The sequence below is a fragment of the Myzus persicae genome, unplaced genomic scaffold (assembly GCF_001856785.1).
Source record: "Myzus persicae strain clone G006 unplaced genomic scaffold, MPER_G0061.0, whole genome shotgun sequence".
NCBI classification, from domain to species: Eukaryota; Metazoa; Arthropoda; class Insecta; order Hemiptera; family Aphididae; genus Myzus; species Myzus persicae.
The window spans coordinates 20,680-39,246 of NW_019104219.1; positions in this window are offsets into that span (position 1 = coordinate 20,680).

Here is an 18,567-nt window from a genome sequence, read left to right on the forward strand (position 1 = left end):
AATGCCGTACGTACTGTAATGGTGATAGGCGGGGAGCCAAGATTTTCAACATCCTGACCGAATCCTCCGACCGGAGTGACAAGTAAAAACGAACCATTAAAACAATCCATTCAGATATGTATAACCTACTCAAAGTTAATTATCAAGGCTCGACCGTACAAACCCTATAAATGGCTCTTATAATATTTGAATCACGCGATGATTATGTTTTTAATTCAAAATCCAACCGCCACAGTCACCTAGGAATATCTCAATAAAACAAACAAAAAAATAAATAATATTGTTTATATGCCTGCTGGGCATAATGTCGCTGTCTACTGTTTGTATCACTATAACAATGATCGGGACGTACCTACTTCGTGAGGTCAGTTCGAAAAATAATGATAAAAATGGATCGTAATATCATTGTATTACTAAGTCATTCGATTGTCGTTTGGTCGTCGGTCAAATAGAAACTAAAAAATATTACGATCGTGTGATGGTTGCACCGGCACCGGCGGTTTAATATAATGTTATATATATTTTTATATGGTACCTGCAGTGTCCCCCGCAAACTGGTTTGCCGCGGAGCAGATTTATTTCTTAATTATCCCGAGACGTTCTCTACTATACAAGCACACGAAAATAATAATAATATTATTGTAATACCGTCGGCAGCAATAGACTACGAATAATCCGCCTACGTAAATAACAAAATACCTCCTTAGAGTAGGATACAAAATACATAATATCACTGCACACAAAACACGACTGGCCGGCCCCGAAGTTGCGGTGTTCGTATAATATACTTTGTACCTATACATAATAATATGGTGATGTGGATTTGATATTGGTGAAAAAAAAACATTCGGAAACTTGATGAACCTTTTCTGCTTATTTCTACCAGTACAGACGTTGGAAAACCATTTCTATAATTTTATTATTATTATAATTTTTTTGTTATTCAGACTAAGCCTCGGCAACTTGGACATTCCATTTGACATTCCATTTGATTTATGTATTAGTTGCACGTTATTTTTTCAAAATTATTACTTAATAATTATTACTAATAATTGTATTATATTAATGTTTTCAATATAAATTTATTTCATGAATGCAAGTGCGTTCTCGATGGTTATCTCGTCTTGTCCTAGGAACTCTGTGATGTTATGCTTATTTTTGGCTGCTTCTGTTTCTCTTCATTTGAAGAGTATTTCTGTCACTGCAGCGGAACTCCACAGGTTGTGCAAATGGTTTGTCATCCTATTAGCTCACCCATATGCGGGTCTGGCGAGTTCTATTTTTAGGCTTGTTTAAGTCACTTTTCTTCTTTTCTGGACAGATAGCTTGTAGTTTTCCAGCGCTCGGTTGTCAGTTTGATTTCATTGTGTTTGATTTATCGTCTTTTCAATTTGCGTAATAATTTTATTCCGATTGCAGGGTTTATTGATCTAAGAGTGTATCCATAGGTACCGCATTTTAAGTTTGTCTCTATTAGTTCAATCTTTGCTTTACAATTAGTCAATTTGTCGACTTTCTCGGTTCCTTCAATATCATTGTACCCTGCAGGTATCCAGGGTATGGTGATTTTAGTTTCTGTATTCGTTTCACTCGTTTACTTATAATATTATTATTATCTACGAAAACAAAACACACTGACATTTTCTCGGCCGTTACCTAATGGAAATATTTGTGTCTTGTGGATTCCGACTAGGAAAATTTCAATTTTATTATTATTAATACTAATTTTTTTTTGTCATTTAATTTTACTGAAAACTCTTTTTTTACAGACATAAACTTAAGCGGTACATATACAGATATAGCAATACTCATAGTATGTCAAATATCGGAGATCTCGGTGGTGTAGTCGGAACATGGCATATTTTTGACGATTTTCTCAACCGTTACAAACAATAAACGTAATGAAAACCACCAGGTACGATTGATACGAACAGTCTTGGTGAAACATCCACGAGCNACGAGCGCACTTCCAACAGAGCCACTGTCAGAGCACTGCTGTAATTATGTATTTTTTAAGTTCAGTGATTATAATCATAGCTCTCATACTTAATTTCATCTCTACACTCCACAACAACAATATACAGTGATTATCTCATGGAGGTCCCTATGACTCCGGTTTCTAGTCAACAATATAGAAAATTATAAAATAAAACGAATTGGACTACCTATATAATAACATCGATGTAAGAATTGTTTTTTTTTCAAAATCTTGAACTGGTCGGCTACAATTGTATAATATTATTATATTATACTATTAGTGTCATCGTGGTCATAAAAAGGTTTCCCATCGAGCAACGTTGACGACAGAGGGGAACGGTTAAGTACAAATACGTGCGAGTCGTGTTTTGAGTCTTGTGTGTCTTAATCATCGAAGAAAATCGGTAACATTACACTCGTCGGCCATGGTCAAAGAAAACATTACAATAGGTCTGTTATTTTGAAATAACAATATTATTATTATTATTATCGTGTTTACGAACATATTCGTAAACGAATAGTAGAGCGACATCTAGTGGATTGTATTATCAACGTTGCTCGACGGGCACGACACCTTTTTCGATACTTCAGAAGTAGATTTCAGTAGAACCGAATCATAATATTACACTCCGGAAAAATAACTACTGTAAATTGTAATAATTTAAGTCGTGATATTGTCCGAAGGTGACATTAAACTCGGAAAAACAGTCAATTATAAGTCATGACTATGAATTACCACACCGGATATGCCCATCATAATGATATTATAAATTTTAACATAACATAATATTATGGTGATATATTTTCATGACGAACGAGTAACATTCATTTTCGTGTCGTTATTGATTAACCCTCGAACTATATTTCCAACAGTTAATATTATGCTTTTGAATTTGTGAAGATTTCAAGATTGACGACATCTATCGCAAATCACCGGTTGCTCGCTTCATCTATTAAAATGAAATCGTTCGAAACAGAATATTATTTGCAACAAGACAAGCGCCGTATAACACAAGCATAGGCAATTCATGTGTCATTTCTAAGATGTCGCTATATTCCAACGCCGTGTTTGGAACATTAAATCACCATGATATTTTATTTAAAAATAAATAAGGAAATAATATTTCCATAAAATAAGTAAAACGAAGATAATCAATTAAATCGTTTTTATAATATTGCAATCAATAATTATTACCTATTATTTATCATATTATATATTTACAACAGAAATCACTTTTTTAATATTTTCAATTGACGTTAAAAATATTCGGAAAATAAAAATAACATAATCATACTAGTTACAACATAAGAAAAAATATTATAAAAAAACTACTCTAGTATTTTTTCATTTGAAGAACTCGATCCAAGAACAACATAATTCGTCCATGTGCAATTATTTTGTGTTTTAACTTAATTTTTTTATCAGTTTTTATACTACATGTAGAGGTTGCCTTTATATCATTACTTGAGCAGAAGACACTTAGCCATAAAAAGTTACCAAATATGCATTAGAATACCCAAAGTATGCATTGATATGCAAAATAAAAAATATTCCTTAAATATGCATTTTAAAAATAAGAACAAGAAAGTTTTTATATATATTTTTATATTTCATTTAATTTGTTTATAATTTATAGTTAGTTTCATTTATTCCATGTGTTATAACTTATAAGATTAAGTATTAAATTGTATTAAAATTTATAAAACCATCATTCTTCTAGGAAACAAGTATCAAATTATTTCAAATGAAAATGTCATAGGAGAAGAAATTGATAAAATTATTATTTAAATTAAAATATGTCTCAAAAAGTCAAAAATCGATAAAATATGATCTAAAAATCAAATCAACCCAAAATACTCATTTATATGCAAAAGAAAATTTTAAAACTACTTTTAAGAAAGCATGAAACGTATTTGTTTCGTACCCTGATTTTTTTGTGGTTGTGCAAAAACTACTGACCAAATTTCATGTGGTCATATAGTGTCCAAAGTTGCGACTAGGCGACGATAAAACGGTCACTCAATATGCATTTTTTTATACACACAAATTATACTAATTATACTACCACAGTTACCAGTAAACAATAAAAACATCGGTGTAACATGATAAAATATTATATTCCATAAACATTGTAATTAATATTCAATTGGTACACGAATGATAGCGTACAATTTCTCAAATCCCATTCTGACTTGATCCCCGTAGAGCAATAACAAATTCAATTAGGTAAAACATAATATTATTAATTGGCGTAACAATATATTATTACTCTCTCTACACATATATCCATCATCCCGTTAAAACGTAAGTGCAATATTAAACTCTGTACCATACTATTGTTTATTACCTACTTATTTGGTCTCGCACAGACGTACTAGAGAATACGATTATTGCAGTATTTCCCTCGTCAAAAAAAAAAAAAAACGAATACATATAGGTTCTGTTGCAGGAAGTTTTTATTGCTGCAAAAATGACTGGGCTCACTTTAGACGGCTATAATTAGCAACTAGCAATAATTGTTATTAACATTTCAAACGATAACGCCGTCGACGCTGAGCTTATATTTTTATACATTATTATAGTGCATACCGGCTGAAAAAAAAAATGTAATAACCTGCGTCCTGCAGGAAAGGTTAATATACAACGCTCGTTCATGTTCGGCAGTGCTGGGTAACAATATTATATACATACAAGAGAGACTTCAGTGTTTATAACAGGTATTTTATTGTTTAGAAAAACGATTTTTTTTCAATTTAAATGGCCTCGCCGCAACATTTTTCCATTTTTGTAATCGTACACAATGGGACATAATATTGAAAAAGGAGATTAACCTCATTTTTTTTTTGTTTTTACGGTGCGTCGTCGTCCTGCAGGTCGTGGTGCACAATAATGTAGGCGACTGCCGCCGCACACTATGGCGAGTTTTATAGCTAATAAAACATAGAAAACCATTTCACCGCAACGATTCGAAACAAAGCTTCTTCTCCGTCGCGGGTCGAAGGGTATAAATTAGTTTTCTTCGATTCGGTTTTATCAAATGCAGAGATCGTCGTTATAATATTATATGGTCCGACCGCCCGAGGTCCGTAAATGTCTCTTTTCGCTTGCTTCTCCATAACTTTATACGTACAATAAAATTATATTGTCTCTGCTAATACTAATTGAATCTTGCCCGCGACCTACGGTCCATCAAACGAACGAAACAATTATCGTTCTAAATAAATATCAAACTATTATTTTCGTCTACAATCATACGGCACAACACACATCTAGTCCTGCGTCAAATAAATCACGATTGTTATTCTAAACATTTCTCGTAATAAAATTTGCTTGTTTATAATGATAATAATATTACGTTCGTTTGAACCCTGCAAATGAAGCACTCGTGTCCAAATAATAATATTATACGCTTGAAAATTGTTTCAGACCCCAATAAGACGTTAGCAAGCATTATATTGTAATATATAAAAACGAAATAATATACCAACTAACTTTATAGATGCTTATGTTAATATTTTTCTTGTTCATTCAGTATCCGATCCAACAAACACATACCAACCTAATAATATTATATCTCGGGGAAAATAATTTCCTTCGGTCCATTATGTCTTGTATTTTTTTTATTCTTATAACATGGACGATTTTAAGACTAACAAAAGAGTAAATTTATATTTATGTCAAAATAACTAAAAAAAAATAAAAATAATAATAATAATAATGGGAAAAACAAATATAACGGTTATGTCAAGCAATTTCAAAGGAAACCCTAACCTCCCGTATGCAATAATATATTATGCATGCACCGACGAAACTTTGTGGTCATGTTTATTTGAACTGTGAACAAACCTAAAACTTTTAGCTTACCTTGTATATATTTTGATTATATTGGCCCGGACATTTATTGGTTTTGTCTCTTTTTCCGGTGTGTTTTTGTATATATATTTTTTCTATTTCACATCTATTTACTTACTACAACACTACCGTATTTGGCAACCAAAAGTTAGACTTTCAATAATTCATTTCCACACACACACACACACACACACACACACACACACACACACACACACACACACACACACACACCTTTATATAAATAGTGTATTACAGGGTTCACATCATCCCAGCGTGCATCCGTATTCTTATACCGCAGAAAATAAGTTAAATATATATGTATGCTGTTAACTTGGTATTTCAACGCAATCCAATTGATTGGATTGATTTTGCGACGAATCTGTATGTACTGCTTACTAAGGGGGGAAACAATGTTTCGGGGTAATGACCATGGTATAAATTAAGGTTTATTTTACTTCTGTCATGATCGCGAAACCCTAAGAGACATATCAAACAATCTGCAGCAGTGCTGTTTGCATTGCGATGGACGATTGATTGTTTGTTCATTTAATTAAATCATCTACTCCTGCAGCCGTATTCTGACAATATAATTTGGCTGCAATCGATTTACTCGTGGACGCATTGACAAAATGAAAACGTACAAAATGATAATACATAACTGGACGAATATATGAATTTGATCAAATAAACAGCGTGCATAGTATTCCAAATTTTAAATAGAATATATAATAATAATAGTATACATACCTCACCCTGTGGCCCAGCAAAGTTCAACAAACAGTTTTCCATTAAATAGTGTCATGTACAATTTATTATTATGCTTTACCCGTATAAATAGGTTACATAGGTACATTTTGTATTTTAAATTAAACAATTTGGTGTCCACACTTTGTTCCAGTAATTTAAAACAATAAACAACTATATGTTTTGGTATCCAATTCCACATTAAATCGATGAACATATATTATTATTATTATTATTATAATTATTGATTTTAAGTGTAACAATTTAATAAAACAGTCGTTGATTTTGTATTGTTAATACAATAAATATTTTGAAGCCATGGAAATCGACATAATATTTTAATTGATTGTGACGTAAACAACATCATTATGTTTAAATCAAACGTAGGCGAGACAAAAATAAATACTTTTATAGTAATACATCCCGATGGACCTTCTGTAATAATGGATAGGCAACAAAGTCTGCACTCAAGTGCATATAGTTACTCGTAGAAAATCGTTTGGGAAATCACTTATCTTTATCGACGATTGAAATAAAACCAAACGAAACGTCATGACCGACAAATACGACCGCTGGTCAGTACGGTTTTAAAATCATATGCAGATATCGGTGTTTTGTTTGCTCTATAAAAAGCTCATAACGTGTAACAACGACGAGACGTCAATCACAACAATACTACGTCAAACCACAACTCAACAACTGCACTGTACCGAACCTCTTCAAATTGTAATATCTCAAACGGGCCTTTCAGTTCCAAAAAGTTTTGGAAATTTATTTAACTTCATCGAGTTATTATTGTATTATTACTGTGGGTGGCACAGTATATGATGATGACCAGTATTGAACGTTTTCGATTGAAAAAGGCTAAAAAATATATCGTTACGAAACACGATATTGCTACTATATCAACTATAATATAAAACTATAAGTAATATATACTACATTTAAAAATACCATCCGGTCTGTGTCACAAACACTAGCCGAATCTTTGGCCTGGACAGGGAAATGACGTGGACATCCTTCGAAGAGCCAACGCCCGAAACTAAAATGTGTATCGATGGCCTAAAAGCAAAATATAATTATTGTCCACTTTTTTAAAAATTGCTTTTATACTATGTCCAGTCAAGAAAATTATAGATGCCCTTTACGATTCTGCCAAATAGCCAGTGCCCACAATTATTGGAAATGCACTATTTTCACATAATAATATTTGGCATTTTGCGAAATTTTTGATTGTAAAAATGTGAGGTACAATTGTTTTAAATTTAAATATTAACATTGGTGCTTATTATAAGCGGTCAAAATATGTAACATGTCCGGGCATACAATATTTGGAAAAACTGATGAATGCAATATTTAGTACATTTTTTTTTTTATTCAATAAATATTTCCATAAAATACTTGTATGTCTATAGCAAGATATAAATATATAATAACAGTTTCCATTCATAATAAATGCATTATAGTTCTTATTAAGTTCACGAATAAGTTAAAAATTATCATTAAAAAAATATACAACTAAGCTTATTTCAAAAATCATAAAATTTTAAAATGGCTTTCCCGAACATTTTGATATTTGAGAAGTATCATGTTTAGCCTTTAAGCCATCGATACATTACTGTACAATATTACGACAGATTTTGACGTCGTGAGACTTAAGGCCGCACAAGAACAAATCATACGTCACTCCAGTTACCGGGGTGACGTGAACGTTTTAATTATTTAATTTCAACCATATGTAAAATCTACCCCTCGTGAATATCTCGACTCTGAGACACCACCGACCGCACTAAATCTTATAATATTAATATAAATTACCATTTAATACATATCGCCCAAAACTATCGCAGTATCACACTCTGAAAAGTAGGTCTTGCATGATAATTACTATGCAACGACACGACCGAATTATTCATTCAATACTATTCGACAATTCCCTGTGCATAAAGTTCATTGCATGTACAGGGTAATTTTTTTTAACATGCTCTCAATATTTTTATAGTTAAATTGAGAATGTTATATTCGATTTCTGAATTTTGGAAATTTTTTAATATATTTGAAGACCATTTATTTTTGAATAGGCACTTGAGGTTTTTGGTCCTACTACTTCAGCTTAGGGATGATCCCGGGACAATACAAACTTCTATTTTTCAAACAGGAACCACGATTTTTCACTAATATTTAAAAAATATTAGTATATTGTTACTTTAGTGTCGAATGTTTACGTTCAGTACAGGTTTTCGTTTAAATTTCAGCGAGGTAAGACGGCGCACCGTAAAGGCAAAACGTGTGCTTTTCGAGTGTAGAAGACCGTTTTCGGAGTATTCAAAGACTTTAATTATGTAATCTCATATTCGTAAATATTATTTTTCTTCACAAGTTTCATCTTGCGTATTACATCCAGTTTTACAGTGAAAAGAATATGACATGATGGTCTTCGCATATTATTGTATCTTTGCATTAATTTCAGGGACGAAAAACTTTATTCAAAATCGTAACAACCCTTTAAACGAACAATTAATACGAAAACGAAAATAAATTATACCACTATATGATAAACAACAAAACCAAAAAAGTTTTGCGTCCCCTGAACTCAACTTATAATGTTGTCGAAACACACGGTATTTTCAAAATATATGTTATAACAGCGTCATTGAAGATGGAGCAAAATGTACGAACTACGATCGAACCGATAGCGGTCGCTTTGGACACGGGTCTTGCGGATAAAAATCTCCATCGTAGGTGTCCGTATGTGCATCGCTTTATAGAGCACATAATAATAATATTAATCATATATACAATATTTACATATAATATGGACATACGGTGTTATTCTTCAGGGATGTAAACGTTTCCAATAATGTCAGTGCAGCGCGTGAATATTATTATATTCGAACAGACGAAACGCATCGCGTCGGCCGTTTGTTTCCGTTTTATTACCATAATATTATTATTATTGTTGTTGTTGTTGTTGTTGTTGTCAATGTATACCATCATACACGTGAACCAGAAGGAGAAAGCTCGATTGTTATTATTATTGTTATTATTGTTGTTTTCTTCTGGCCATAACGAAAACATAAAAGTTTTTGCCACACTAAGAAATTACCCAGCAATGTATCATATTATTATAATATACGGTACTGGCAATTTATTGTTACACATTTTGATAAATTATTATGTATATGATAACGGCCGTGTTTCTATACTTCCGCAGCTTTGATCCGTTTGAAGAGCGAAATCCTAAGTTTATTGGATTCCTAGATGTCCGGCAGTGATTGATGACAATTTTGGGTGGCAATAATAGTAGGTACTATATTTAAAACAAAAAAATTATTGTATTTTTTATCAATATTTTATCTTTAAGCTTTATTCCGAAGCTAAATTGAATAAAACGTCTACTGTTATTTGATTTATTTGTACCAACCATCAAATATTATTTTATGTTATTTAATTTTCTCACTTGAAACGATAAAATTTTTTTTTTATCGGGGGAAACTCGAGGCGACATAGAACATATTGTGTGTGCGGTGGTACGGTAGGCGGTTTTAGTGTCGGTGAGGGTTTTACACGTGTTTGTGTGGCATTATATATTGATAAAAATCCAGGGTGATCACCCATCCGGGAACTAGCAACACCGGCCGGTGCGTACGGAACTGAGACACCACGGCACATCGCGCCAGCGATACAATTTTATTGGAACGGCTGTTGTTATAATATTGTTCAAAATGTAAAAATGACATATTATTTTTTTTTTTTGTATTTGTTATATTATTCTGTCAAAATATTAAGTGTTTTAATGGTTTATGAACTTTTGAAGTATGATGTTTAAATTTACGCAGTTCTACTAGTAAATTGTTCAATATATACATGTTGTAAAGGACTTTATGGAAATTGTATAGAACAAATATAAAATTGAGTTAACTTCAGTATTATTCTTCAAAGTATTCTTCTTCAATTATTCGAGTTTAGGGTAATTGGTTAATTTGAAATTTTATATTTAGAATCAAAATACTGTAAAGATAAATTGTTGATAAAAAAAAACATACATTTTGAGTTTTTCAAAATAGTTTATTTTTCCTGCTAAAATTGTGTTTTTAATTTTTATAGCACTGTGAGTCCGTCGGGCGGCGCTTAAATTCGGAGACTATTTTTTTTTTTTTTAACACTTGATTTATTAAAAAATGATTAAATTAATTAACATTTAATTCTAGGATTAACAATGTACAACCTCTTTTTTTGTATCGTCGACTAATAGCTCGTGTAATAATGTGGGACACGATCTCTTTGTATCCGGTAAAAAAAACAATATGTATAATACTATAATGTTTAGGTGGGTAGCGTGGGTTCTCTCACCATCTTTTTCTACGCGCATACTTCATAATTAATCCGACCTTTACAACTCATTAGCTAAACAGCTTTAATATGAATCGGCCGAACTGACTTTCAAAGTGTAGCTACGGCCTCGTCTTTTCACATTATACAATATTATAATGATTATATAGTAATCTGACTTCGCGTTTCGACTCCATTTAAAAAGCTCTTATTTTAACTTGACTATTTGACCAGCCAAACGCAAAAAAAGATGAAAGATGTTGTGATCGTTCATTTTAAATCATTAATTATTATTTATTTTAATATTTCGCTAATCATGCACAAGGTGATGCATTGATAAGCGAGTACACTCATTATATAGACAAGTCTACATTTTTGAAAATATTGTTATATATATAATTTTCATTATTATAAATATTTACATACAACATTTTTCGAACAAATTGTTATAGGTAGTAATCATTTTTTAAGTTATTGAATTTTAAATTTCATATTTTCCAAAATGACATCGCACAGGATTTCTACCTTTAAATTAATATCCAAAATTCTAAACTATGAATTTCCGTATGTATGGCATTGTACGAAATTACCTAAAAATATAGTCTTCCAAATAGCATAAAAATAAATAAGGTATGTCATTATTTAAAAAATAAATACTCGGAAAACGATAGGTAGCAATTGCATAAAAATTAGTCAAGACATAATTTGTATTTCATGATAGCCAAAATGACCTTCAGTTTTTTTTTTTTTAATGTAAAACAAAATAATCAGTACAATGATGTAGAACAGAGAATTAGTAATAACCACGAAAAAAGTATTGCTAACATTGACAATATACATCATAATTGAGTTAATATCTATCAAAATATAAAAAAATAAATAAAATATCTACAGTTGACAATTTACTCAACCAATCAATAAGAATTAAAATACTCAGTTAGTATGATCCAAGAGCATTTTCATACATTAAATTAACATTTAATATTTCGAAGTGCTTCTGTATATTATATAGACTGCTTATTGGGTGTGTATGATTTTATTTTGAATTGTTGCAGAGTGTAAGTTAACCTAACACTAGGTAACTAATCTTTCCGATGTTTTGTTAAAATATTATTTCTTAATATTTTTCATGCTTCAATATTTTAATATTTTGTTTTTTTTTCATTGATATTGTACATTCTTAAATTTGTATTATTTCAATATGACAATAGTCAATTTTTCCTTAAATATTTAAACAGTTTTGTAGTAAACAAAAAATGAAGTAGAAAATGAAAAAAATTTGTCTTCAACTATCATTAATGTGTTGAACTTTCATTATTCATTCCGCAAAATTAATGTTGTATTAAAATCCCAAATGAAAACTTTGAACTGCTAATCTGGCATATTTTCTCGAAACACTCAGAAAATAATGAAATATTAACATCATAATCCTTTTAATGGAATACTAAAAGTTAGTAATTAATTAAAATAAAAAAAAAAGCTCTAAGAGAAATCATAAAAGCATAAAAAAAATATCTCTGAGTGATTTAAATAATTTTTCATACGAAAACAAACTATAATAAATCGTATATCCAGCTGCATATTAAATTGTTTCAAAAAAAATTAGTTTAATATAATATGCAACAGTCGGAATTTTCATATTTAAATTATAATTTTTATTTATCAAACTGTTTGTTGTTTTACTATTTTTTGATTGTAATTATTATTTAGCTTATTTCGTTTTGTATTAATTATAGTTATCGGAGTTCCCGACTACAATATTAAAATGCTCTAATTATCATCAATATGTGCTTAATTTCGGTTTTGGTTCGTGCACGAGTCTCCGTCTAGGGCAGCATGACAGCAATGAAAATTAATTAAATATCATCCTCGAGGGTACATTATTCCCGGTGGACATTATAGAACATTCATTATCAAAGACCATACTCTCTTTTTGCCTTAAGGGTCAGATGATTTTTGGTCATGACGTTCAAAGGGAACAAAGTAAATGTCTAGTTTTAACTACTAATTAGTGAATTGTATTAGGCTCAAAAAGATTTATCGACTTGTCATGAGGGGTTAACTTCTATCGGAATATTAACATAAGTTGTTTATTATTATTATGATTTCATGACATTTTCAGCAGTTTCCCAACGTCTATTATTTTTTTCTCAGATAAACTTGTCTTTTGATAAAATCTAAATATTTTTTGTCAAGTTACGTTTTACAATTTTCTAAATATTTTATTTTTAGTTACCTAATCTCATCACTACGGGCCAAGCACCAATCAAAAAAAACAAACAATTACTGGATATTTTAATTACCTATTTTTTTGTTTTAAACTTCCAAAAATGATTACACTTATATTATTATTTTTTATTGTTTGCTCAAAGATTATGCTCGCTTTTTGTATAGTGTTAAAAAGCTACCATTAAATACCAAAGTTTATCAAACTCTCCGAATGGTATATTGCGATAAGTGCTCTCAGCCGATTTACCGCCAACGAATGTCTTGTTGATATGATTCACACACCACCGATTTTGCGTATTAGTGCGAAATTATAATATTAAAATATATTTTCCTTCGAAAAGATAGTTCATCGAGTTGTTGTACGGAATTCACGTGAATTCAATTCATACATTTCATGGTTCGTTATGATAACAATTAATTATCATATTTTGTAAGCTATTTCGTACACAGTCGTGACTACCGGACTATTATGCGACTTATTTATCCGTCTGATGATATTGTTATCATCGGAGGCAACGATTTTCTTACAAACTCGTGAAAAATTACCCAAAAACTCATTACGTTATTTTAAAACAAATACAATTATTTAAGGCACATCGGACTTATTCGAGAACATTAATCGTATAAGCGATGCGATGTTCCATTTCCCATCGCTGTTGTTTACACATTACACGCACTCAGTATATTACATTATTTCCGCATAATTAATATACACGATTGTTTTTTTGAAATAAACTGCAAGACCGTTACCGTTTATACACCAGGACTTTAGCAAAAACCAACGAATCATGACCGACCTCATACCTGACCAAGCTCGTTTTTGTGACAAAAATATTACGCTGTTACGCCGTGCTTGTATCATATACCTACTGGCTACTTACTATAATACACGAGACACGTTTTAATTACCAACACGCTATAAAGTGCAGGTAAGTCGTAGCGAGAGGCGTTGCGATAATTTAATGGCGTGTCACTGAAACGGGAAAAATAACGAAAAAGCCAGACTATACATCGAATTATTATGAAATTAAACAAACTCGGAACAACGTCCATTACTCATCAGTCGTCATTTCCGGACGTGCTCTCACATTAACAATTCGCTCGGAACAATATTTAAAATAGATGCAATTATTTTAAATCAAACCACGAGCCCATGATAAACTGATGCAAAATAAAATGATAATATACCCGGACATCAGGAACTCGCGGGTATAACGTGTTGTTCAACGAGAACCTTTTTCCCGGTACAATTTTCGCAAAACTCAGTTACAAACGGCACCAGGACAATATTGTTTTTGACTTTTAATTCCGAATCCCGAGCCCCGAGTGGTAAGGTCTGGCCCATTGCCCTTCAATTCCCCGGGGCATTTCGTTGATGTAGTGCGCGTGTATAAATAAATTATATATATATATGAGAAAGTGTGCAGTGTGTATATATGGTATGTATATATTATATTATGCATATATATATATATATATATATATATACACACACTTGGACTGTCGCCTTCTAAAAACTATAGATGTAGACTTAATTTTCTTGGAAAAGGCCCCAAGTTCAATTCAATTATTCCGTGACCCTTTACGAATCCTTTTGAATTATGTATTAATTTGTTTAAGAGGCGACCCGTTGTTGGGAATAAGACCACGGTACTGGAATTTACACCGAGTACGATACGTATTTCATATATATACACATAACATTATATATGTGTGTGTGTGTGTGTGTGTGTGTGTGTGTGTGTGTATAAAATATAAATATACATTTTCTACTGATTCGAAATTGATTGCTTCTGTAATAACGCTACTCGTCTAAAACATTTTTTTTAGTTTTTTTTAATGTATTTATTTTGTTAGAGAATAAAATTAATTTAAATAAATTTACTTAGGGTTACCATATTCGTGTTTAATTAGCAATAAGCCAATAACTAATTATTGTATGTACATTATTGTGGAACAACGTTTGAACTGTTTGAAGTAGATACTTACCCAATAATATAAACAAGTTTTACTGTAATAATGGCTATTTACTTATCACATGATATCAATTTATTTCATTTTTTTATTCATTGAAAAATAATAAGTTTTTCTTTTATTTATTGATTCATATACGCCTCGACCGCTATAGGGTTATTGGAGCTTCTGAAATAAATATACATTTTAAAGATTTATTCAAAATATTTTGAGTACGATATAAGCCTGTGTTATTTTAATTACATGTGATATAATCCAAGTGTATATGTCAAATGTTCTGCATCAGGTCGTCTCTTTGATGAGTTTAAGGAGAATCGAGGTCGTCTCTAGGTTAAGTTGTAGTAATATTCACATAGATTGTTGGAGAGAGTCAGTCTATCTCTGAAGTCCGTCCTTCGCCGTGAGATATTCGGCTATAAAAGGAATTTAACTAAAATTGTGATGCATTTTCGATGTTCATTTTTGCTCATTAAATTTTCGTGAGTGTACAATGTGTGATCAATTCTTAATCTGTTGATTATGGTTTTATGTCTGTGCGGTAGTGATACGTCAAACCTTCTATAACTACGAATTTGCACTTATATTAATTAATTATAGTGGTCCGTGGTCTGTCCCGCACAGATTTCAATTCAATTAACAAACAAACCACATTATTTTAAATTTTTCCTAGCTCTGCCCACTCTATCAAATGTAAAATTTACAACTCGGCTCTGGACTTAAAAAATAAATAGTAAAATACAAAATATTAATATTGAAAAATACTAATAAATTAAGTTTTAAAAAAATATAGATCTATTATTTGTTTCATACAAAACTAAACAACTTTTTTAATATTAATATTATATATATTTTTTTATTTTATTGATTTCATTATTAATATATTTTTTTGTTAAATATTATTGATGTACTATTCGTAAGCGTATTTTAAACGTAGCCGTGTCATTCATGAGGCCCGTTGCAATCCAGCCAGCGTCACCCTTTTATAATATAATATGATATATTACATATAACATTCATTGCCCATAAATATTGACAAAGTCGGTATTAGTACATCAGATCCTAGGTTAAAAGATTATACCTAGCATACAATTAATTCTTATTAAAACAGAGTTTGATGGTGAATATCTTGAATTTTTGGTTTTTCGAAAAATTCAATCTATACTTATTAGTTATTATGATGAAGCCAGTACGAATAGTATAAAAGGAGCTATGTGACAGAAGATACATCAATATACAAGATACAGTATGACAAGATACATGTTTGATATCAGTAGAATTATAACACTTATAGTTTCTTCACTGTTTTCAAGTTGAGTAGTTGATTTTGGTTAGTGGTAAATGGTAAGTAATATTAATTTTTCAGTGATCTCCTTAGTCGTTTCCATTAGTAGAGTACCCGTATTAGATATAAACAGTAACAACGAAACTGGAAGAAGATTTTTCTTTTTCACCACTAGACACAATTATGTCTGTAAACATGATTTCCCAAGTCGAATTTACATTTTGATTAAAATGTACTGTTAAAATTTAATTTCTCTATCCACCAGTACTAGACATATTATCCCGATGATGCGGCTTTCAACTTACTGTTAATTTCAACTGGGAACAAGTTTCATACATTTTAATCAGACGCAGTGCATAAAATACTAAAATAATACAATGGATAGCTATTTGAAACGAATAGATAAATTTAATTTAATTCATAACAGTAAGCTATATTATTATTGTTTGAGCAGAGAGTTTTAATTATACTATGATCTCATCGTATACTACGATCGTATAATTACCCAAACATAAAATCAAAGGAAAACAGTTTTAAGACATAGTACTGCAAATTATTCTTTACCACAGTCTATAATGATTCAAACTAAATTTTTAACAACTTGATAAGTTATATTATACACTTCTATAATCATCAAAATTAACATAACAATAATAATTACAAGACAGCTAATTAAAGTTCAAGAACAAACATTTTAATGTAGCTTAAAGTTTTTAATTGAAATACCGAATTACGAAACAACAATTAAAGAATTCAGTCAAGTATAATTTAATTTTACTCTGATGTATCAAGTTTTAAACCTAGCAAGCATCATTGAATCGTCTAGTTGAAGTGAAATGTAATTAAAAATAATAAACTGTTTCTAACATTTAATGTTTTTATAAATATGTTTTTTGAATATTAAAAAATATATTATAATTACATGGTTGAAAAAATATTAGTTACGTAATATGTTAAGTGTAGGTACCCATTATAAAACTATTATAGAATAAATCTATTTAAATTGCCATACTCAGAACAATAAAATATCTGAATTTGTTATTGATCTATAAATTCTATGTGTTTATCTCGTCACAAGTTTGCCTTCAAAAATAGTCATTGTACACGGTTGGAAATAAAATAATATGGGAAAAAGGTATACTTATGGGGATTCGAAAAGGAATGTTTTTTTTAGATCTATTTGAAGTCTATTACTGATCGATTTAATTATGTGATATGGATTTTGAAAACAAGTTTGGATAATTCGTTTTTATTTTTTAAATTTTACCTACAACTTTTATACAAATCATTTGGACATAAACGTATCGAAATTTGACTTGTAGACGTGTGTTACCTGTGAATTAAGCTTTTTCAAATAAATTAACGGAAAACGTTATTGTTAAGGATCAAAAGTAAACATAATACGAAAACCGAAGACATTCAAATCTGTTTTAACTATCAAAATTACATCATCGGATATATCAGTATGATGATTATTGGTTAAGCAGTGAATTAATATGCGATAATAAGCGACATTGCTAGTTATAATATATTATTATATTTTGCTAATTATTGACATGCACTTGTGTGTGAGAACAGATTTTCTCTTTTATAACCACATCACCACAAACATTAATGATCATTAACACATCGACACATTGACCCACACACCTGAAGAAAAAAACTTTATTATTGCCTATACAAACTCCTTATAACACCCCTTTGAATTTCATTAATGTTATAAAGAAATATTGTTAAACATATTTAATGGTCGTATGGAGTAGCCGAAGTAGTTTAGGTAATCTAAAAATGATTTAATATTCTTATGATTAAATTCGATTTATTCTTCAATTTGTAGGACTACTACTATTACAGTGGCCGTTTTTTAAGGAGAAAAATATAGGCAAACTGATATGACGTCAACTGTGCGACCTGTGAACTTGTCACATTTTAAACTAAGACTAGTACCCAATTGTTCCAATTATTATTTTTAAACTATTGAGTCTGTGATTCTGTTTAAATCATTTCATCACTCGCATGAATGAATGGTATGTATAATTTATCGGAAAACGTATGAATGTAAAAGACACATGTTTGTTAATGGATATTTTGGTCACTGATTTAAATCAACTCGAAACGATATAAAGATGAAACTTCTGACAAAGGCCTTCGAATAAACAGATTTTAATTCTGA